General features: G+C 37.3%; 1 long non-coding RNA gene across 1 annotated transcript; it reads left to right on the forward strand.

Annotated features, from left to right (window-relative positions):
* Positions 1 to 23,123: 23,123 nt before the first annotated feature.
* On the forward strand, positions 23,124 to 23,603 carry LOC133335236 (uncharacterized). The gene is made up of 2 exons (XR_009754515.1): positions 23,124 to 23,470; positions 23,510 to 23,603. It is a non-coding gene; the product is annotated as an uncharacterized LOC133335236 (long non-coding RNA).
* Positions 23,604 to 24,899: the final 1,296 nt, after the last annotated feature.

Raw genomic sequence — 24,899 nt, forward strand, 5'->3', positions numbered from 1 at the left:
TCTTGTAGATCATGGGAAAAATTTCATTTAAGAATCCACGCCTCTTGTAGATCATGGGAAAAATTTCATTTAAGAATCCACGCCTCTTGTAGATCATGGGAAAAATTTCATTTAAGAATTCACGCCTCTTGTAGATCATGGGAAAAATTTCATTTAAGAATCCACGCCTCTTGTAGATCATGGGAAAAATTTCATTTAAGAATCCACGCCTCTTGTAGATCATGGGAAAAATTTCATTTAAGAATCCACGCCTCTTGTAGATCATGGGAAAAATTTCATTTAAGAATCCACGCCTCTTGTAGATCATGCGAAAAATTTCATTTAAGAATCCACGCCTCTTGTAGATCCTGGGAAAAATTTCATTTAAGAATCCACGCCTCTTGTAGATCCTGGGAAAAATTTCATTTAAGAATCCACGCCTCTTGTAGATCCTAGGAAAAATTTCATTTAAGAATCCGCGCCTCTTGTAGATCATGGGAAAAATTTCATTTAAGAATTCACGCCTCTTGTAGATCATGGGAAAAATTTCATTTAAGAATCCACGCCTCTTGTAGATCCTAGGAAAAATTTCATTTAAGAATCCGCGCCTCTTGTAGATCATGGGAAAAATTTCATTTAAGAATTCACGCCTCTTGTAGATCATGGGAAAAATTTCATTTAAGAATCCACGCCTCTTGTAGATCATGGGGAAATTTTCATTTAAGAATCCACGCCTCTTGTAGATCATGGGAAAAATTTCATTTAAGAATCCGCGCCTCTTGTAGATCATGGGAAAAATTTCATTTAAGAATTCACGCCTCTTGTAGATCATGGGAAAAATTTCATTTAAGAATCCACGCCTCTTGTAGATCATGGGGAAATTTTCATTTAAGAATCCACGCCTCTTGTAGATCATGGGAACAATTTCATTTAAGAATCCACGCCTCTTGTAGATCCTAGGAAAAATTTCATTTAAGAATCCGCGCCTCTTGTAGATCATGGGAAAAATTTCATTTAAGAATTCACGCCTCTTGTAGATCATGGGAAAAATTTCATTTAAGAATCCACGCCTCTTGTAGATCATGGGGAAATTTTCATTTAAGAATCCACGCCTCTTGTAGATCATGGGAACAATTTCATTTAAGAATCCACGCCTCTTGTAGATCCTAGGAAAAATTTCATTTAAGAATCCGCGCCTCTTGTAGATCATGGGAAAAATTTCATTTAAGAATTCACGCCTCTTGTAGATCATGGGAAAAATTTCATTTAAGAATCCACGCCTCTTGTAGATCATGGGGAAATTTTCATTTAAAATCCACGCCTCTTGTAGATCATGGGAACAATTTCATTTAAGAATCCACGCCTCTTGTAGATCCTAGGAAAAATTTCATTTAAGAATCCGCGCCTCTTGTAGATCATGGGAAAAATTTCATTTAAGAATTCACGCCTCTTGTAGATCATGGGAAAAATTTCATTTAAGAATCCACGCCTCTTGTAGATCATGGGGAAATTTTCATTTAAGAATCCACGCCTCTTGTAGATCATGGGAACAATTTCATTTAAGAATCCACGCCTCTTGTAGATCCTAGGAAAAATTTCATTTAAGAATCCGCGCCTCTTGTAGATCATGGGAAAAATTTCATTTAAGAATTCACGCCTCTTGTAGATCATGGGGAAATTTTCATTTAAGAATCCACGCCTCTTGTAGATCATGGGAACAATTTCATTTAAGAATCCACGCCTCTTGTAGATCATGGGAAAAATTTCATTTAAGAATCCACGCCTCTTGTAGATCATGGGAAAAATTTCATTTAAGAATCCGCGCCTCTTGTAGATCATGGGAAAAATTTCATTTAAGAATCCACGCCTCTTGTAGATCCTAGGAAAAATTTCATTTAAGAATCCGCGCCTCTTGTAGATCATGGGAAAAATTTCATTTAAGAATCCACGCCTCTTGTAGATCATGGGGAAATTTTCATTTAAGAATCCACGCCTCTTGTAGATCATGGGAACAATTTCATTTAAGAATCCACGCCTCTTGTAGATCATGGGAAAAATTTCATTTAAGAATCCACGCCTCTTGTAGATCATGGGAAAAATTTCATTTAAGAATCCGCGCCTCTTGTAGATCATGGGAAAATTTTCATTTAAGAATTCACGCCTCTTGTAGATCATGGGAAAAATTTCATTTAAGAATCCACGCCTCTTGTAGATCATGGGAAAAATTTCATTTAAGAATCCACGCCTCTTGTAGATCATGGGAAAAATTTCATTTAAGAATCCGCGCCTCTTGTAGATCATGGGAAAAATTTCATTTAAGAATTCACGCCTCTTGTAGATCATGGGAACAATTTCATTTAAGAATCCACGCCTCTTGTAGATCCTGGGAAAAATTTCATTTAAGAATCCACGCCTCTTGTAGATCCTAGGAAAAATTTCATTTAAGAATCCACGCCTCTTGTAAATCCTGGGAAAAATTTCATTTAAGAATCCACGCCTCTTGTAAATCCTGGGAAAATTTTCATTTAAGAATCCACGCCTCTTGTAGATCATGGGAAACATTTCATTTAGAATCCACGCCTCATGTAGATCCTGGGAAAAATTTCATTTAAGAATCCACGCCTCTTGTAGATCCTAGGAAAAATTTCATTTAAGAATCCACGCCTCTTGTAAATCCTGGGAAAAATTTCATTTAAGAATCCACGCCTCTTGTAAATCCTGGGAAAATTTTCATTTAAGAATCCACGCCTCTTGTAGATCATGGGAAACATTTCATTTAGAATCCACGCCTCATGTAGATCCTGGGAAAAATTTCATTTAAGAATCCACGCCTCTTGTAGATCCTGGGAAAAATTTCATTTAAGAATCCACGCCTCTTGTAGATCCTGGGAAAAATTTCATTTAAGAATCCGCGCCTCTTGTAGATCATGGAAAAAATTTCATTTAAGAATTCACGCCTCTTGTAGATCATGGGAAAAATTTCATTTAAGAATCCACGCCTCTTGTAGATCATGGGAAAAATTTCATTTAAGAATCCGCGCCTCTTGTAGATCATGGGAAAAATTTCATTTAAGAATCCACGCCTCTTGTAGATCATGGGAAAAATTTCATTTAAGAATCCGCGCCTCTTGTAGATCATGGGAAAAATTTCATTTAAGAATTCACGCCTCTTGTAGATCATGGGAAAAATTTCATTTAAGAATCCACGCCTCTTGTAGATCATGGGAAAAATTTCATTTAAGAATCCGCGCCTCTTGTAGATCATGGAAAAAATTTCATTTAAGAATTCACGCCTCTTGTAGATCATGGGAAAAATTTCATTTAAGAATCCACGCCTCTTGTAGATCATGGGAAAAATTTCATTTAAGAATCCACGCCTCTTGTAAATCCTGGGAAAATTTTCATTTAAGAATCCACGCCTCTTGTAGATCATGGGAAACATTTCATTTAAGAATCCACGCCTCATGTAGATCCTGGGAAAAATTTCATTTAAGAATCCACGCCTCTTGTAGATCCTGGGAAAAATTTCATTTAAGAATCCACGTCACTTGTAGATCCTGGGAAAAATTTCTTTTAAGAATCCACGCCTCTTGTAGATCCTGGGAAAAATTTCATTTAAGAATCCACTCCTCTTGTAGATCCTGGGAAAATTTTCATTTAAGAATCCACGCCTCTTGTAGATCCTGGGAAAACTTCATTCAAGAATCCTCGCCTCTTATAGACCCTGGAAAAACTTCATTCAAGAATCCATGACTCTTATAGACCCTGGAAAAAGGTTCTTTAATAAATCCACGCCTCTTATAGGCCCTGGAAAAAATTAATTTAAAATTCCACGCCTCATATAGACCCTAAAAAAAATTAAATCCACGACTGTTATAGACCCTGGAAAAAATAATTTAAAAATCCACGCCTCATATAGACCCTGAAAAAAATTAATTTAAAAATCCATGCCTCATATAGACCCTGGAAAAAAAATAATTTAAAAATCCACGACTGTTATAGACCCTGGAAAATGTTTCTTTAATAAATCCACGCCTCATATAGACAATGGAAAAAATAATTAAAAAATCCACGACTGTTATAGACCCTGGAAAAAATTAATTTATAAATCCACGACTGTTATAGACCCTGGAAAAAGGTTATTTAATAAATCCACGCCTCTTACAGACCTTGGAAAAGGTTCCTTAATAAATCCTCGCCTCTTATAGACCCTGAAAAATGGTTATTTAATAAATCCCTGGAAAAAGGTTCTTTAATAAATCCACGCCTCTTATAGACCCTGGAAAAAGGTTCTTTAATAAATCCACGCCTCTTATAGACCCTGGAAAAAGGTTCTTTAATAAATCCACGCCTCTTATAGACCCTGGAAAAAGGTTCTTTAATAAATCCACGCCTCTTATAGACCCTGGAAAAAGGTTCTTTAATAAATCCACGCCTCTTATAGACCCTGGAAAAAGGTTCTTTAATAAATCCACGCCTCTTATAGACCCTGGAAAAAGGTTCTTTAATAAATCCACGCCTCTTATAGACCCTGGAAAAAGGTTCTTTAATAAATCCACGCCTCTTATAGACCCTGGAAAAAGGTTCTTTAATAAATCCACGCCTCTTATAGACCCTGGAAAAAGGTTCTTTAATAAATCCACGCCTCTTATAGACCCTGGAAAAAGGTTCTTTAATAAATCCAAGCCTCTTATAGACCCTGGAAAAAGGTTCTTTAATAAATCCACGCCTCTTATAGACCCTGGAAAAAGGTTCTTTAATAAATCCACGCCTCTTATAGACCCTGGAAAAAGGTTCTTTAATAAATCCACGCCTCTTATAGACCCTGGAAAAAGGTTCTTTAATAAATCCACGCCTCTTATAGACCCTGGAAAAAGGTTCTTTAATAAATCCACGCCTCTTATAGACCCTGGAAAAAGGTTCTTTAATAAATCCACGCCTCTTATAGACCCTGGAAAAAGGTTCTTTAATAAATCCACGCCTCTTATAGACCCTGGAAAAAGGTTCTTTAATAAATCCACGCCTCTTATAGACCCTGGAAAAAGGTTCTTTAATAAATCCACGCCTCTTATAGACCCTGGAAAAAGGTTCTTTAATAAATCCACGCCTCTTATAGACCCTGGAAAAAGGTTCTTTAATAAATCCACACCTCTTATAGACCCTGGAAAAAGGTTCTTTAATAAATCCACGCCTCTTATAGACCCTGGAAAAAGGTTCTTTAATAAATCCACGCCTCTTATAGACCCTGGAAAAAGGTTCTTTAATAAATCCACGCCTCTTATAGACCCTGGAAAAGGTTCTTTAATAAATCCACGCCTCTTATAGACCCTGGAAAAAGGTTCTTTAATAAATCCACGCCTCTTATAGACCCTGGAAAAAGGTTCTTTAATAAATCCACGCCTCTTATAGACCCTGGAAAAAGGTTCTTTAATAAATCCACGCCTCTTATAGACCCTGGAAAAAGGTTCTTTAATAAATCCACGCCTCTTATAGACCCTGGAAAAAGGTTCTTTAATAAATCCACGCCTCTTATAGACCCTGGAAAAAGGTTCTTTAATAAATCCACGCCTCTTATAGACCCTGCAAAAAGGTTCTTTAATAAATCCACGCCTCTTATAGACCCTGAAAAAATGTTCTTTAATAAATCCACACCTCTTATAGACCCTGAAAAAATATTCTTTAATAAATCCACGCCTCTTATAGACCCTGAAAAAACTTCATTTAAGAATCCACGCCTCTTATAGACCCTGGAAAAACTTAATTTAAGAATCCACGTCTCTTATAGACCCTGGAAAAAGGTTCTTTAATAAATCCACGCCTCTTATAGACCCTGGAAAAAGGTTCTTTAATAAATCCACGCCTCTTATAGACCCTGGAAAAAGGTTCTTTAATAAATCCACGCCTCTTATAGACCCTGGAAAAAGGTTCTTTAATAAATCCACGCCTCTTATAGACCCTGGAAAAAGGTTCTTTAATAAATCCACGCCTCTTATAGACCCTGAAAAAAAGGTTCTTTAATAAATCCACGCCTCTTATAGACCCTGGAAAAAGTATTATTTTAATAAATCCACGCCTCTTATAGACCCTGGAAAAACTTCTTTAATAAATCCACGCCTCTTATAGACCCTGGAAAAAGGTTCGTTAATAAATCCACGCCTCATATAGACCCTGGAAAAAGGTTCTTTAATAAATCCACGCCTCTTATAGACCCTGGAAAAAGGTTCTTTAATAAATCCACGCCTCTTATAGACCCTGAAAAAATATTCTTTAATAAATCCACGCCTCTTATAGACCCTGAAAAAATATTCTTTAATAAATCCACGCCTCTTATAGACCCAGAAAAAATATTCTTTAATAAATCCACGCCTCTTATAGACCCAGAAAAAATATTCTTTAATAAATCCACGCCTCTTATAGACCCAGAAAAAATATTCTTTAATAAATCCACGCCTCTTATAGACCCTATTCTTTATTAAATCCACGCCTCACACTTCTTATGGACCCGGAAAAAATATTCTTTAATAAATCCACGCCTCTTATAGACCCAGAAAAAATATTCTTTAATAAATCCACGCCTCTTATAGACCCAGAAAAAATATTCTTTAATAAATCCACGCCTCTTATAGACCCAGAAAAAATATTCTTTAATAAATCCACGCCTCTTATAGACCCAGAAAAAATATTCTTTAATAAATCCACGCCTTGTTATAGAAAAAATATTCTTTAATAAATCCACGCCTCTTATAGACCCAGAAAAAATATTCTTTAATAAATCCACGCCTCTTATAGACCCAGAAAAAATATTCTTTAATAAATCCACGCCTCTTATAGACCCAGAAAAAATATTCTTTAATAAATCCACGCCTCTTATAGACCCAGAAAAAATATTCTTTAATAAATCCACGCCTCTTATAGACCCAGAAAAAATATTCTTTAATAAATCCACGCCTCTTATAGACCCAGAAAAAATATTCTTTAATAAATCCACGCCTCTTATAGACCCTGAAAAAATATTCTTTAATAAATCCACGCCTCTTATAGACTCTGGAAAAAGGTTCTTTAATAAATCCACGCCTGCTATAGACCTTGAAAAAAGATTCTTTAATAAATCCACGCCTCTTATAGACCCTGGAAAAAGGTTATTTAATAAATCCACGCCTCTTATAGACCCTGGAAAAAGGTTCTTTAATAAATCCACGCCTCTTATAGACCCTGGAAAAAGGTTCTTTAATAAATCCACGCCTCTTATAGACCCTGGAAAAAGGTTCTTTAATAAATCCACGCCTCTTATAGACCCTGGAAAAACTTCATTTAAAAATCCATCCCTTTTATAGACCCTGGAAAAACTTAATTTAAAAATCCACGTCCAAGAAATTCTCTAGACCTTTTATGGACTTTTCTCCCCCTCCTCGTTTTTTACATAATGTCATAATCACCATGTGCAAAAACCGCCGTTGGATATCGATGATGCTGATTCAGATGCAAGTACACGCATCTCCAGAAATGCAATTGCAGCTGTACATATTCCGCCTGATGATACACTCTCGTGTACCCAAAGCAATCAACTTAAATATCAACGTGGTTCGTCGTCGTCATCACAACAACCGCACACACACACACACCAACGAAGTCATCATCATTTAATTCGAATGCATCTGAATGAACAGTCAAGCCAAAGAAGAGCTTTGTTTTTCCTCATTTTTCTGGTCATGTCGATTGCATAGACCAGCCAGCAGCACAAGGATTCAACCCTTCGTCTCCGTACACTTTTATTTTATTAACGGAACGCAAAATGCTGAGGAAACAAAAACAACAAACAATTCGCGATTAAAAAAATTATAATAACAATAAATCCCACGTCAACAGAGCCATTGTTTGTAATAATAACATCAGCAGCAGGACCACGAACAGCAGTAGCTGTAGCAACAAAAACAACAACACCACAGACGATGTCAGCAATAACAATCAAGTAAGGATCAACAACAACTACTGCATGCAAAAGGATATGCAATTCTTGTGCGACCTATAGCAAATAAAGAGGAAGAACTGCTACTGGTGTTCGTGGTTGTGGCGGAGAGATGCATCGAAACAGGATGAGGATGCCACAGTCAAAGAATTAAAATCGGCAGCAAGACACAAAACAGTAATTATCATCTCAAAGGGGATGTATGACAAGCTAAATTTATTAATAATCAGCGTCTAATACCAGCTGCAAAAACAAATCAAAGCAAGGCAATGCAATCCTGAGAAACAAAAAAGCGCATCCGTTGGGTGTGGAGAATTTGATTCAGAAAAAGGATTCGTTGCACCCAAAAAATTATGAAATATTAAATGGGCTTTTGTTTTCATGTTTGGAAAACAACAATCCTTAACAATTGCATTCGTAAAAGTTAGTCAAAGGATATTCACTTAAGGATTATAAGAAGAGCGAATTTGTTTGAAGAATATTTTCTCAAGAGCCAAGAACGATTTTCAAAGATTTATTAAAGAATATTTTACCAGGGTCGACTATAAGAGGCGTGGATTTATTAAAGAATATTTTTTCAGGAAATTCGTACTAGAACGGTATGAAAAGTACTAAAAAGTACTAAATGTGATACCATTTGTATTTGGCGAACCGGTAGAGATAGAACTATGAAATTTGGATTGAGTGTAGGATAGATGTACCAACGGGTTTTTGGAAATTCGAACTATAAATATCCGAAAAGTACTAAAATGTACATAATTTTGTACAATTTCGTAGCATGTGAATTGATAGAGCTAAAAACTTGAAATTTGGAATGCGAATTAGGGATGAGATGTAGAGTCCATATAAAGAGATGGTTTTGAAAGCGTGTACTCATGTGTACGAAAAGTACTATATGATACTATATTTGGTACAAATTTAATTTGGAGATACAAATCGAGCTGGAGTCCTGAAATTTGAAATTAACATTACCGTCGGAGTGTAGGATTGAGAATGTACGTGGTTTTGGAATTTTCTTTACCCAGTTTCAGTAATGTATATTCATGGGTACTAAATGGTACTAAATATAGTACAATTTGAATTTTATGCGAACCAATAGAGCTAGAATCATGAAATTTGGAGTCAGGATCACTGTTGGGGTGTAAGATCGAGATATGTAGGAAGTTTTAAAAATTTTTACTAATGTGTACTAAATTTCGTACAATTTGAATTGTGGATGAACCGATAGAGTTGGAATCCTAAATCTTGGATTTAGGATCACTCTGGGGGTGAAAGTTTGGGTTAAGTGGGACGTTTTGGAAATTTAGCATCTCTGTTTGGGGTAAGTAAGAAGTTTTTGAAATTCGTACTACTGTGTACTAAATATCGTACAATTTGAACTGTAGGTGAACCGATAGAGTTGGAATCCTGAAACTTGGATTTAGGATCACTGTGGGGGTGTAGGATTGGGGTATTTAGGAAGTTTTGGAAATTGGTACTACTATGTACTAAATTTGGTACAAATTGAATTGTGGATGAACCGATAGAGTTGGAATCCTGAAACTTGGATTTAGGATCACTGTGGGGGTGTAGGATTGGGGTATGTAGGGAGTTTTGGAAATTGGTACACCTATGTACTAAATTTTGTACAATTTGAATTGAGGGTGAACCGATAGAGTTGGAATCCTGAAACTTGGATTTAGGGTCACTGTGAGGGTGTGGGTTTAGTAAGAAGTAACTGTGAGGGTGTGGGTTTAGTAAGAAGTATTGGAAATTCGTACTACTGTGTACTAAATTTGGTACATTTAAATTTGAATCATTATGGGGTTGTAGGATCGGGGTATGCAGGAAGTTTAGTTTGAAGTAGAAGGGTACGAAAAGTACTAAAATGTACCAAATATGGTACCCTTTTTATTAGCGAACGGGAAGAGCTAGAATTCTGAAATTTGGAATGTTGGTCACTGATGGAAAGTTAGAAAGATGTGCAAAAGGGTTTTTGGAAATTCGACCTATAAGTGTACTAAAGGTACTAAACTTTACTGAATTAAGTTCCTATTGTATATATATTGAACATATATAGCTGGAGTCTTGACATTTTAAATGGAATACAGGTTGGGAAGTGGTGTTGATGTACGGAAATGGTTTAAGACATTCGTACTTATGTGTATAAAAAGTGTAGAATGGTACTAAATTCCGTACTATTTGCCTTCAGTTGATTGTGTAGGGATGGAATCTTGATAATCGGAATTAGCTTTAAAAAATCGTACTTATTTGTACGAAAAGTACTAAATGGTACTAAATTAAAAATAAGGTTGGAGTGTAGGATGATGTAGTTTTAAAGTACAATTTAGATTTGAATGAAAGGATAGAGATGAAATGATTTGAAAAAAAATTACTCTTATAGCAAAGAATTGAGACAGTGTTGGAAATTCGAAATCATGAGTACGAAAAGTACTAAATATGGTACAATTTGGATCTAAGTGAAGAGATAGTGCTGTTATCCTGAAATTAATGAATAAAATTACTATTTCAGTGGGAAATTGAGGCAGTTTTAGAAACTCCTACTTACGTCTACGAAAAGTAATAAATGTTACAATTTGGATGTTGGCGAACGAATAGAGCTGGAATCTTTAAATGTGGACCTAAGGTTGTTATTGGAGTGCATGACTGAGGTATTTTTGGAAACTTTGGGTACGACAACCAAAAAATTCGGTACAATTTGGACTTTGGTGAACGGGAAGAACTTGAATCCTGAAAGTTGCAACTTAGGTTACTCTGGGAGTGTAGGAAAAGTACAGAATGGTACCAAATATGGGACAGTTTAGTGAACAGATAGAGCAGAAATTCTTAAATTTGGACTTACGATTGAAAGCAGGTTTGGAATATTGAGATTGGTTTGGTATATGGGTACGAAAAGTGCGCAATGGTTTCACACAGAGCTGAAATTCTTAAATTTGGACTATTTGAAAGAAGGATTGAGGTATATTTGGAAATTTGTACTTATGAGTACGAAAAGAATATTTATTAATGAATATTTTTTCAGGGTCTATAAGAGGCGTGGATTTATTAAAGAATATTGTTTCAGGGTCTATAAGAGGCGGGGATTTATTAAAGAATATTTTTGCAAGGACTCTATGAAGGATTTTTTGAAGAATATTTTTGCAAGGACTCTATGAAGGATTTTTTAAGACAATTTTTGCAAGGACTCTATGAAGGATTTTTTAAGACAATTTTTGCAAGGACTCTATGAAGGATTTTTCGAAGAATATTTTTGCAAGGACTCTATGAAGGATTTTTTAAGACAATTTTTGCAAGGACTCTATGAAGGATTTTTTTAAGACAATTTTTGCAAGGACTCTATGAAGGATTTTTTGAAGAATATTTTTGCAAGGACGCTATGAAGGGTTTTTAGAAGAAATTTTTGCAAGGACGCTATGAAGGATTTTTTGAAGAAAATTTTTACAAAATCTTTGGAAGGACTTTTGGAAGCGTGGATTTTTTAAAGAATATTTTTAAAGACTAATATAAAACGCAGATAAAGACTAGTTTTTCAAGTGTTGTATTAAACTATGGTTATTAAATGGAATACAAACATACGCAATTACACATGTGTCCTTACAGGAAACAAAGCAACGCATTGCAATATCTACATACCCACGTTTAGGGCTTTCTCCCGCCATCGAACCATCCATTTTAAAATGCATTTGCGTATTGTGATTCGTTTTTTGTTTTTTTCTTTATTTTTTGGTTTTATAAACTAGGTAAAGAGGGGACAATACAATGAACAACGAGCCTACGCGAATAACAGCTTACAATACAATTTCCTAAAGTATCGATATCGAATAGCGTTTAGTAGATTGCTAATACCCCAGCAGAAGCAACAGTGCACACCAGACCAGACCAGAACAGCGAAAACCAAAAACCAAAACAAAAAAAAAAAAGAAAAAACTTTCCCCTAGACCGCTATTAATGCACATGTAGATTCGGAAATGGATGTTGTTGGCGTTGTTGCTGCTGTTGTTGTTGATGATGATGATGGTGATGTTGATTGCAGCATTGAGGAGTTCATTGCATCTGCTGTAAATTCCCTTTTTTTTTGGTTCACATCGACGTTTGTTTTTATCGTACGCAAAAAAAAAAAGAAAAAACATTCGAACTATATACAGGACAGGGGAGAAGCAGAACAGCAGCACTATTAGAGCGAACGAACACCTTCAATAAAACGGTGGCACAGCCGTAAAAGCAACAGCATCAAAAAACTACAAATTCCCTAAACGCGGGCAACACCAGCGTTTTTTTCTGCTGTTCTGCTTGTTTTTTTTTCAGGCAGAGTAATCAGTGGCCTACTTTTCAGATTTAGATTGCATGGACGTACGTAATGCGAGGTGTACTAAATGAGGAATGAGAACAAGGGCTGTTGTTAACCACCAGGCATCATCGGTTTGCTAAAAATGCATAAAAATCTACAATTGTTGTTGTAGTAGTAGTGGTAGCGATACCAACCAGCCAGCCAGCAACATGTTTTAATTTCATTTCCCATCACAGCGTCTGCAATTGGGGGCAAGATGACGCGACTTAACATCCGCTTTTAACTGTTTTTTATTTTTCGTTTTCACTCGTATTTAGGACATCCATTCGTGATTTTAATCACTTATTTCTTGTTCGAAAAAATATCAACAATAAATCGTTAACTAGTATTATTTCTTTTTGTTTACAGCGTGGGCTTTTTTAGGGTATTTGCAGGTTTAAGGGAAGGAAATATTGTAATTGTGACAGAAGACTTGTCATAGTTGACATTCGAAAGGGAAAAAAACTTACCAGATAGTTTACAATGTAATGAAAGAGCACTTACCTGCAACGAAAAAGGATAAATTTTTAAAATAATGATGATGAAAAATTAAGGAATATTTTTTCAAGGCCTATAAAAGGCCTAGATTTTTAAAGAATAGTTTTTTAGGGGCCACTACAATCGGCGGCGTAGGGGATAATAGATACCAAGCAACTGCTCTGATTGACTTTAACATGGCGAAGCCCAGGCTTATCTTGGTCCCTCTTTCATCTCAATTGTGGACACCCCATTTGTCACCGCGGGGAGACAAATGGGTTAGCTATTTTCATCACCCGTTGAAATAGTGAGTTTATTATATGTGCCGCGAGTTCACCCATAAGAACTATAAAGAATAGGTTGAGGCGTCGGGTTTGTTGCCCACACTCGGAAAACCCCTCTTACTATGAAAAAGCAAAGACAAAGGAAACCAAACCCCCCTAATGTTGACGACCCCCGCAAACGTTTAAAGGACCACGATCTGCGAATCTGCACTTGGAATGTGCGTACGTTGTACAGAACAGGCGCAGTTATCGCTTTGGGTGATGTACCCAAGAAGTACAAAGCCGATATTATTGCCTTACAGGAAATGCGATGGAAATCAGATGATTACGCCCTGTATTACAGCTGCCATGAAACGATATGTGAATTTGGCTGCGGGTTTATGGTTAATAGCAGAATAAAAGACCTCGTCTCCAGATTCACTCCAGTAGATGAGCGAATTGTTATAATCCATATAAAAGCAAAGTTCTTCTACATCAGTCTCATTTGCGCCCATCATGCACTGACCGAAGATAAAGATGAACAGACCAAAGACATATTTTTCGAGCGCCTAGAAACAGCTTATGCCCGTTGCCCTGGCTATGACATTAAAATTCTGCCAGGAGATTTTAATGCAAAAATCGGAAGGGAAAATATCTTTGGCCCCATCGTCGGAAAATTCAGCCTCCATGAAGAGACATCAGACAACGGCATGATGTTGATTGACTTCGCGGCAGCAAAAAACATGGTAGTTAGCAGCACCAGATTCAAGCATCTCGATATACACAAGGCCACCTGGATTTCTCCGGATCGAACAACGAGAAATCAAATCAATCATGTTGTGATAGACGGAAGGCATTCATCCAGTGTTTCGAGACGTCCGATGGATGCGTGGAGCGAATATCGATTCGGACCATTACCTTGTGGCAGCCAAGGTACGCATCCGTCTTAATGTAGCAGCAGAGGTGCGATCCAATGTAATACGGAAACTCGACGTCGAAAACTGCAAACACAACAGGTAGCAGAGGCCTACTCTGCTCAACTTACCCACCTACTTGACGAAAGCACTTCTTGTCCCGATAATAATATAGAAGCACAATGGCAAAGAATTGCCCACTCCCTACAAACAGCAGCAAAAGGAACAATTGGGTACCAAAGACCACCATTAAGAAACCCATGGTACGATCAGGAGTGTCGTAATGTGAAAAAAGGGCAACCCTGCAGACTGTAGCAACAGGTAATGCGATGGAGATTTATCGGGAGAAAAGGAGAGAGGAGAAACGTATTTTCAGAAAAAAGAAGAAAGAACAAGAAAAACGTGAGCGTGAGCAAATCGAGACGTACAGGAGTCAGAATGAAGTCCGAAAATTTTACCAACGAATAAAACACCAAACCGAAGGCTTTGGTTTAAGCACATCCTCCTGTAGAGATGAAGAAGGAAACCTGGTCACGGTCACAGACAGCGTGTTGAGGATCTGGAAGAAGCATTTTGAAAAACTTCTGGCATCAAATAGTAGCGGTGAAGAGGATACCCAATAATATACCCCAGATACCAATAGCAACCAAGATGAGGTCAGAATATCAATCAATCGGCTGAAGTATAATAAAGCAGCAGATGACGATGGATTACAAAACTGGTGGCCAGATGCTGGTAAGGAGCATGCACCAGATGATTAGTACAATTCGGTGCATTATTACAAGAGGAATGCATGCCCAATGATTTGAACCTCAAAATCCTGTGTTCGGTGCACAAAAAAGGAGACAATACGAAATGTGCCACATATAGAGGAGTAAGCTTCCTTCCCATCGCATATAAAGTGCTTTCCAGCATGCGACTGAAGCCAATGGTCAATGACATTATTGGACCATGCCAATGCGGCTTCAGACTTGGCAAGTCCACCATTGACCAGATTTTCACTCTGCGCCACATCCTGAAAAAAAAACCACGAAAAACACATCGACACATTCCACCTATTTGTCGACTATAAAGCCGCATTCGACAGCCCTATCAGTTCAGAGGTGTTTAAAGCCATGTCTCCGTTTGCAAAATTAATTCGGCTATGCAGGATAACTTTAACTGGCACAAGATCAACATTTAAAGTCGGAAAGGACCTCTCGGAGCCCTTTAATACCCAACAAGGATTCAGACAAGGTGACAGTTTGTCGTGTGATCTTTTTAACATCCTGCTGGAAAAGGTCATACGAAAGGCAAAGGTGAACAGAAATGACACTCTGTACACCAAACAACACATATTACTCGCCTACGCCGATGACATCGACATAATGGGTCGAACATTGAGAGCGATAACAGCCACCTTTGAACAAATTGAGAAAGAGTCTGCCAAAGTGGGTCTGGCAATAAACGGCGAGAAGACCAAGCTGGTGGTATCAACGCGCCTACGACGATAACATCGATATAATGGGTCGAACATTGCGGTAACAGCCACCTTTAAACATATTGAGGAGTCTGCCAACAGCCACCTTTGAACGAATTGAGAAGGAATCTGCCAAGGTGGGAATGGCAGTAAACGGCGAGAAGACCAAGCTGATGGTATCAACGCGCCTACGACGATAACATCGATATAATGGGTCGAACATTGCGAGCGGTAACAGCCACCTTTAAACATAAAAATTGCCAAAGTGGGTTATATACAAGCTGATGGTATCAACGCGCAAGACGTAAATAACCAACTGTGGCACTTTACAGCTTGGTAGTCAAAGATTGTATATACCTTGGTACCACCATAAACAAAACGAATGACATCAGTTTTGAAATTCGGAGAAGGATAGTGTTGGCCAACAGATGCTACTATGGTCTGAGTAATCAACTCAAAAGCAAGGTCACTTCCCGCCAGACCAAACTCACACTCTACAAGACGCTGATACTAACCGTGCTTTTATATGGATCGGAAGCATGGGTACTTACAAAAGCAGATGAGGCAGCTCTTGGGGTGTTTGAGAGAAAAATTCTCCGAAAGATCTATGGGCCGATCTGCGTTGAAGGTGAATATCGCCGTCGAATGAAACATGAGTTATACCAGCTATTCTCGGACGTTTGTATTGTCAGACGTATCGAGCTGCAGCGTCTACGTTGGCTAGGTCATGTTGTGAGAATGGATGAAGATGCCCCAGCCCAGAAGGCAAACCAGCTGATAGTTCACGCAGAATGGGAAGGTCACGAATAAGATCGAAAGATCAAGTGGAAGGCAACATTGCCGGATATGGTCTTTCAAATTAGAAAAACTGCGCAAAAGACCGACGTGTCTGGAAATCTTTTTTAAGCTCGGCTTATGGAAGGAAAGTTCTGTCACAAGCCAGCTATGTAAGCAAGTATAGAGAGGCGTGATTTTTTAAAGAATATTTTTTCAAGAACTATAGAGAGGCTTGGATTTTTAAAGAATATTTTTTCAAGGCATATAAAAGGCGTAGATTTAAAAAAAAAAACATTTTTTCAAGGACTATAGAAAGGTGTGGTTTTTAATGAATATATTTTGGGAACCGGTAAAGAGGATTTGGTCTCCGGAAGAGCAGAAGAGGATCCAAAACCAGCAACCTTTATCTTATTCATAGGTTGCCAGGTGACAATCTAGAGAAGAGCGCTGTTATGTAGTGATCGACGAGAATAGTGCATTCGGTATACTAAAACAGAAGGCCCATAATGTGGAGATCATGATTATAAAGTTTCTGCTGGGGTACCGCTGAATGCTTTATCTTTTAGTAAAATTTGATGTTTTTATGGTCCCAAATATACTGAAGCATAGGAAATGATAACATTTAACTGGTTTCAGCTTATCTATCGTTCGACACCACCACCAATGGCAGAACTACAGCACTAATGGGGAAATCGAGAGAAACAAATTAACGAAGTATTATCTCTCAAATAAAATGCTAAGGAATTAAAAATGTCTCCCAAAATAACATTTATTAATTTCATAACAGCCTAAAAATTAGTTAACCACTCCGATTGTAGGCTTAAATATTGATAATCTAAATCTGGTTTTCTATTGTTGTACAGTTTGAAAAACGGCACACAAAAAGAAACCCTATCTTTTCAGCATTGGGATACACCCTCCATATTCAACTGGGGTTATATTCCCATTCATCAAGACAACAACAGCAAAAAAAAAACCGAGGAACCTCTTGAAGTGAAAAGTTCTTAGAGGGACAGTGTTTTTTTGTTTTCTTTGATTCATGTACTCCCTCTTAGAAATAAAAAAAAGAAATTCGTGCATAAACTGCTATTATTCTTTCATATTCTTTTGGGGGACGAAACTGCAAAAAAAAATCGCAAACATAAAAACATATTTGGCTCACACAAAACTATAAAACAAACACCAACCGACGACGACTCTTCCCAAAGTCATGCATTTTGCACTGCAACCGAGCGAGGGACAGACGAGAAATCTCAGAAAACAATGCACAAATCCTTTTACTTCACATAAGTTCACGAAGAATACTTTCCTTTTTGTTTATTGTGAACGAAGAAATAAGATGACGGACGAAATACAAAGAAGAAAAATACAACAACATGTTGAAGATGATGAAAAGCAAAGAAGCATTGACACACACACACGCACACATCTACAACTCAAAATGCATACAAACAAACAACACAATATAAATCAACATTATTTGCCAACAGGTGTGTTCAAAATTATATCAAAATGCATTGTGGAAATATTTCGGAAGACTAACCGCGACGAGAAATCGGATATCTTTCTGGCCGAACTTGCCACCAATATAAGGTGATACACTGAAGCTATGTTTCAAGGTTACAAATTTACATTTATTTCTGGTAGAACCTTGGAAATAGGTTTCAAATATTACGAGAAGACATTCTGAGAATACGAATAGTCAAATAATGGGAACTTCGATTAAAATATAATAGTGGTTGCTTCAAAATTGCTCAAGATAGATCATTATTAGAATTTGTATTCTTTTGAATAATAGCAATGATAAATTACTGACTTGCATTGGCTGACTTGGCTAAATGTCACCAGTGTCTTAAAAATGCCGAAAATTGGACAGATCAAAGCTGAGACATAAGAGGATGTCCTTCATCCCTAATGGCAAATTACAGTCAAAGTAATTATACATTTACTTCTAGTATCTCGGAAACTGTCAGACCGGGAGCTTTATTCTCAAACTCAGATAAACAAGAATATTTTGTTGTCATTTCAAAGTTGGCAGAAACCGCCATCAGGCTGATGATTGAAGGTTCGGACAAGAGCTTCCTTCTTTATAAACTTGATCTGGTTATTCTACATGATTGAACATAAATTCCGGCTAATAAAATATACGGTTGCGAAAACATGGTGTGCTGGAACTAATAATGACCCTGATGGCCGTACTTCTAATTGATATCACTGTGACACATTTTCCAACATTAAAATCTTGAAAAAAAAACCGGCACCGGAATATTGAATTATTTAATCAAAAACCTTCAAAACCCAGCTATGGTTTTTCTTCTACCATCATAAGTTTTCAGATTTTGGCAGTCCCGATTGGTCCAAGATTTTAGTGCTGCACAGTCTATTCTATTACGAATACGTTTTCCAACACACAATCATCTAGTACAATGATGATTATCGACTTAAAAAGTTATCCCTAAATTGTGGATAAAGTCGTTTGGCCACCCGCCAAACATTAAGCGGGATGTGGTCTGAAAAGATGTTGTTAATTCACCAGGAGTCAGGATTGCAAAATTATATCTATTCAACCGCATTCAAAAATACCGAAAATTGGTCTAATCCTTCTTTGTATGTGGCTATGTCTGTCTGCTGGAGTGATGTTTCCTACCTACGAGAACTCGGAATGCCAAAATATGACATTTCGGTGGGGAAATTCGCTTATAACTTTGAATACACCGAAAATCAAGTGGAGAGTTTTTTTGCGAAATGTCAAAATTTTGAAATTTTGGAAATTTTTTTCTGCAAATGTGTTAAAACCTCCAAGAACACAATTGGAGTCGCATAATTGGGAAAATGCGAATAAAATACTCAAACTACAAATAGTGGGCAGGGTTTTTATGCAGATACAACGTCAAAATTTGGAAAATGCCGAAAATTAGGCGAGGTACTTTATATGGAGAGGCAATGTTTTTTCAATATCTGCAAAAATGGTTGATCCATCTTTAAAAAATCGATGTAGGTTAGTTAAGAATATTGCAATGAACACAGTTTGGATGAAATTTGGATATTACGTTCGCTTTATATAAGATTTATAAGTTTTAAAAATGTTGACCCTTTGTGGGAAATGTACTAGAAGGAGTGAACCGATAAGGCTACCAATTCTGCTATAAGAAGAACTCCAGATCTTCTAAAATAGCTTCAGCTAATCTATAAGAAGACTTCCAAGACTTTTCTATAAGAAGACCTCCAGTTCCTTTATAAGAACATCTCCAGCTCTTCTATAAGAAGACTACCAGCTCTTCAATAAGACCTCCAACTCTTCGATGAAATGACTTCCAGCTCTTCTATAAGAAGAAATCCAGCTTTTCTATAGTAAAATTTGGGTTTGAAGGAAAAGTTACAATGTGCACAGTTTGAATCAAATCGGAACTTCTATTAGCCTAATATTGTATTTATTAATGTTGAAAATGTTGACCATTTGTGTGGAGGCAGCAGTAGTAGTGGACCAATGGGTCTCATCTTCAGAATTAATCTAGGCTTGACAATTTATCCATTTTGTGGGACTGGTGCCAGAAGGAGTAGACAGATTGTTTAAATACTGCTTTTTATTCTCAAACATTTTTTCTTAGGTACTACTTAAACTAATCTTGCCTAGCCTAATCATAAACACACAATACTTATGAATAAAATCTCTAAATGCGTTTTTGCATAAAATAGGCCTGTCCCAGACGAATTTATAGGTAGGTGTGCGATGACTGAATACTTGGTTCCTGAGGGGTGGAGAACATCGATCGATATACGCAATTGTACGGCCGATCAGAAAGTCGAAAGTTTATTAGAGACCTAAGGTTATATCTATAGGAGACCGTCAGAAATCATTCTACCTACAGAAGACCTAAAGTAGATCTTCTATCTACAGAAGAATTTCCGAAGACCTTGTATTTATAAAAGACCATCAGAGAGCCCACTGAAAGCCACATTGAAGGTCTTCTATTTACAAAAGACCCTCTAAAGCATCTATAGAATATGGTCATCAATGTTAAAATAAATCTTTCATCTATTAAAGACCCTTAGACAGCGTTCAGAATGTCTTCTGCTTAGAAAGTTTTCTGGCTATATAAGGTCCATAAAACGCCTGCTGTCAGCATGGGAGCCTTACTATGACATCTGTCTACAGCAGACCCTTTGAAGATCATCTAATTATAAATATTAAAAAAACCCCTTAGAAGGATTCCTGTCGATGGAAAATCCTTAGAACCTCTTCTGTCCTTAGAACGGCATCAATGTATAACAGTTTATAAACTTATAGAAGAATATCTAAAGGACTTATGTGTCTAGAAAATCATTAGTTTTCAATCACTCCTGGAAAAGGGGACCGAAAAGACCCCTTTAATGAGTCGATTGAGGATTAAAGTTGCATACCAAAATATTCCTCGATATTTTATCAGTAATATTGCCCAAGACACTATATACCTAAAATGCAAGGATTTCAAGAAATCATAATTCAAAAATGATCAAAATTCTTGAAAAGGCGGAATATTGCATCGCCTTTTTTGGTTACCTCCCGACGTAAACTTGCAAAACGCCGATACACGTGTCTTCTTTTTTAGCCCCTCTTTCATAATCTGTTGGAATTTCCCGGTAATCGGTAATCGGACCACAACACGTAGCGGATCAAATGGGCCAATAATAATGTTGTGGTAAGTCTTATGGTGCAATAGAATAATGGAACATATCACACACTGCTATTCACCTAAACCCGGCTGTATTGACCCAAAGTGCAAGTGAATATGAATGGCAAGAAGAAATATTTTCGTTTCTTAAATATTTAAATGCAATTTTTGCTCATATCAAAAATGTACAAAAACAACAACGCGAACGAAATGAAACAAATAATCCTTGTGCAATGATGCTAAGTGCTGGTAAAGCTGCCCCGCTACCGATGAAGATGGAAAAGAGAAGCGAAATAAAAAGAACAAAAAAAACTTATGGATGATTTGCATATTCTTGTGTAAATATTATGCATATGGAGGATTCTACCGTTCTGTTTTTTTCTTTCTTCATCTTCATTCATTCAGTTATTCCTTCGATTTCATTGCTTTGGCGTTTTTTGCATGCAACACAATGCAGCATTCACATCAAATCACATCTCGAAGAAAGAAAACATAAGTTCTTGTTGTAGAAGAAACGACAACAACAATGCCATGAGGCAATGGATAGGACGATGATAGAGAAACAGGAAATGGATAGCCTTGCTGTTGTTGTTGTTGCTTTTGTATTTAGTCCAAGATTTCTTGGTTGGGCTGGGCTGTTCCATTATGAAATTAACACGCATCAAAGGAGGACGATGCTGATGCTGTTGTTGAGTAATTCGAAATGATAACAACAAGGACCTACAACAAGAACAACAATAAAACTAAAATTAAGGATGTTTTGTAGTGCATACATATGCAGCAGCAATGGGTAGATAAAACAGGAGTGCTTAGTGCCACAAAAGGAATCCTTGATAAATTACACAATCGTTAGCACAGTTCGCTTAGAAATCTTTCGCTGGCCGTTGAAACTTAAAAAAAAAGAAACAACAACACTACAATAAAATAATAATCAAAATAATAAAGAAATGTGCATTGTCCAACAACAGCAGCAGCAACAACAACAACATTCCATTGAAGAATACATATGTCCTTTTTGTTGTCTGTAGTACAAAGAATATATATCCAAACATAAAACAACAACAACAACTCCGATTCATATGAAATATGATGCTGCATGCAGCAGCAATTGTAAAACGCAAAGGCGGCGAGTCATGGGGAAAGCTTTATGTTCTGTTGTTGCACATTCAGTCTGGGCAGACAAAGAGACCAGCGCACGGACGGACGGACATGGAAAACCACTAAAACCCCATTAAAATTAAAACCAACTCAGAGATATGAATGAATGACCGAACGCAGCACAAACAAATAATCGTTACAAATTCTTGTGTAGATTATGGGAAAATAATTTTTTAAATAGTCCGAAGCTTTAATGTAAAATTATTTTTAAAGATATACACAATAAAATATGAGATGTGTGGTCCTGCTGAACTTCTCATACCCTCCCACCATGAAGTGCACAATCAAAATACATGAAATCGATCGGGATTGACTGTCAGGGAAATTTTGTTTCCTCTAAGACAACGAAAAGCCAAATTGCAGAATTTCAAGTTGGAAAATTGTGGGCAAAACATTTAATATACTGTGCATATGGGGGCTATGTCAAAACATGGACCTATATAAACTATTTCGGCCTCGATATTTTATCCTCTGTTAAAACGAAATGTCAAATTACATACACTCAGGCTGGGTAAATTTAGCTAAGATCTCCGGCATACCGAAAAGCGGTGGAACGTTTTATGAGGTCTATGTCAGAACATAGATCTATATTGAAAATACTTTGCGAATTTTTATAGAAGAAATGCGCGTAATGCAAAATACCTAAACCGGCGCGTTTTCTTCAAAATTTTGGGTTATGTAAAAAATTGGTTCTATATTTCTGCAATAATGTTTTTCACCTTCAAAGAATTATTGTCAAATTACAACTACAGGGTGAGATGAAAAAACTGCAACCAACTTCAGACTGCTGTCATTTCTAAGCTACTCGTCCGAAAGCTGTTAAATTTTTTCCAGTTTTTTTTTCAAGCTCATTATATTGTTTACAAGCGTACACAAGCATTTTGGTAAGAATTTTCCAGAAAAAAGTTATTCGTGATGGAACAGACAGAAAATAGACTGAAAAGAGCTAAAGAGCATGGCCGAAAGTGGTGAACTGCCGAATTTGGTTTTCTTCGATGAGAAAACATTCGTTGTCCAGCAGTTTGTAAACAAACAAAATGATCGTGTTTACATGCCAAAGATGTTGGTTGGCCACCAAAACTCAAGCACCGGCCATGTGGGCCACCAAAAATGCCGATGATAGCTCTTCGCTCGTATTAATCGATTATCATCAGAATAAATGCTGAATATTATCGCGAAAATATTCTAGAGGGTGTATTAAAGCCTTGGGCACGCAAACATTTTGGCCGCAGACCTTGGACATTCCAACAGGACCATCCCGAGTACGATGGTGGACGCGCCACCCAAGAATGGTTAGAAAATGAGGTTCCTCGCTTCATTTCCAGCGCACAATGGCCACCAACATCTCCTGATACCAATCCGTTGGACTATTGTGTCTGGAGTATTTTGGAAATCATGGTTTACACTAAAAAACACGAAAGTGTCGATCACCTCAATCAAGCCCTTCGCCGGGAATGAGCCAAAATACCGCAGAGAAACAATCGGGCAACGTGTGATGGTTTCATTGGCCGTTTGAAGGCCATAATTCGCGCCAAAGGTGACTAATTCCAACAAATCTAAACTTATTCTATAATTTGACGCTATTTCCGACATTTTTGCTTTCATTCAATAAAATTTAAAAAAAGTCTAAAAATTATGGCGAAATGCTAATTTACATTGGGTGCTGTAGTCGTGGTATACTATGCGAATAAACGGAATGGCATGAATAAATCACCATAGAAGTTTATTCCGATCAAGAATATATGGGATCTACGACAAATATATCGAGATTTTCAAAATAATTGACCAATAGCTTTTATCATTGAGGTCATTTTATGTGTATAGAACATCCTCGTTAAGGTCTGACGGGTATTGAAGAGCCCTTCATCAGGTTTCATATATACAGAAGATCTTCCAGAGGATTTCTGTAAACTGAAGATTACCCAAAGCTTCTTAATAGACAGAAGGCGCTATAGAGATATTCTACAGACCCAATATCTTCCATAGGTATTCTATAGATAACAGTTCCTTTCAGTTTAAAAGACCGTGTTCCCAGATGTAGCCGTCCACTTGATCTTTCCAACCATCAGTTAGCTCGCTATTATATACCTTTTGAGCTGGGGCATCCTCATCCATTCTCACGACATGACCTAGCCAACGTAGTGGCTGCAGCTCGATTCGTCTGACCCTGTCTATGTCATGGTTAATTCAACGGCGATATTGACCGCCGACACAGATCGCCCCACAGCTCTTTCGGAAATTTTTTCTCTCAAACACTCCAAGAGCTGTCTCATCTGCTTGCATAAGTACCCATTCTTCAGCTCATACAACTTACTTACCTACATAGCTGGCCTGTAAAAGAACTTTCGTTCTATAAGCCAAACTTAAAAAAGATTTCAGGCGCGTCGGTCTTTTGTGCAGTTTTTCCAATTTGAAAAACCACGTTCGGCAATGTTGTCATTCACTTGATCTATCCATCTAATTATTGGCCTTTGCCTTCTGCGTGAACCATCAACTGGTTTGCATTTATATGCTCTTTGAGCTGTAGCATACTCATCCATTCTCACAACATGACTTAGCCCACGTAGTCGCTGCAGCTCGATACGTGTGACCATGTCGACGTTCGAGAATATATGGTAAACTCATGGTTCATTCGAGGCGATATTCACCATCAAAGCAGATCGGTCCATAGATCTTTCGCAGAAAATTTTTGTCGAACACTCTAAGAGATGCCTCATCTGCTTGCGTAAGTACCCATGCTTCAGATCCATATACAGCACGCGTAGTATCAGCGGGATGGGAAGAAGTGGACCAAGGTTGGGTGGGCTGAGTGGGTGTTCTGAACACCAAGGAACCCAAGAAACCACCTAGAATGTTCTCTGTATAATTGATGTTGTCCTGTGTAAGTGTTTGTTTATTTTTTGTCCTAAAAGAAGATTATAAAAAAT

The sequence above is a fragment of the Musca vetustissima genome, unplaced genomic scaffold, assembly GCF_032173495.1.
Source record: "Musca vetustissima isolate MV318-11 ecotype Yass unplaced genomic scaffold, APGP_CSIRO_Mvet_v1 utg8622, whole genome shotgun sequence".
Classification (NCBI taxonomy): domain Eukaryota; kingdom Metazoa; phylum Arthropoda; class Insecta; order Diptera; family Muscidae; genus Musca; species Musca vetustissima.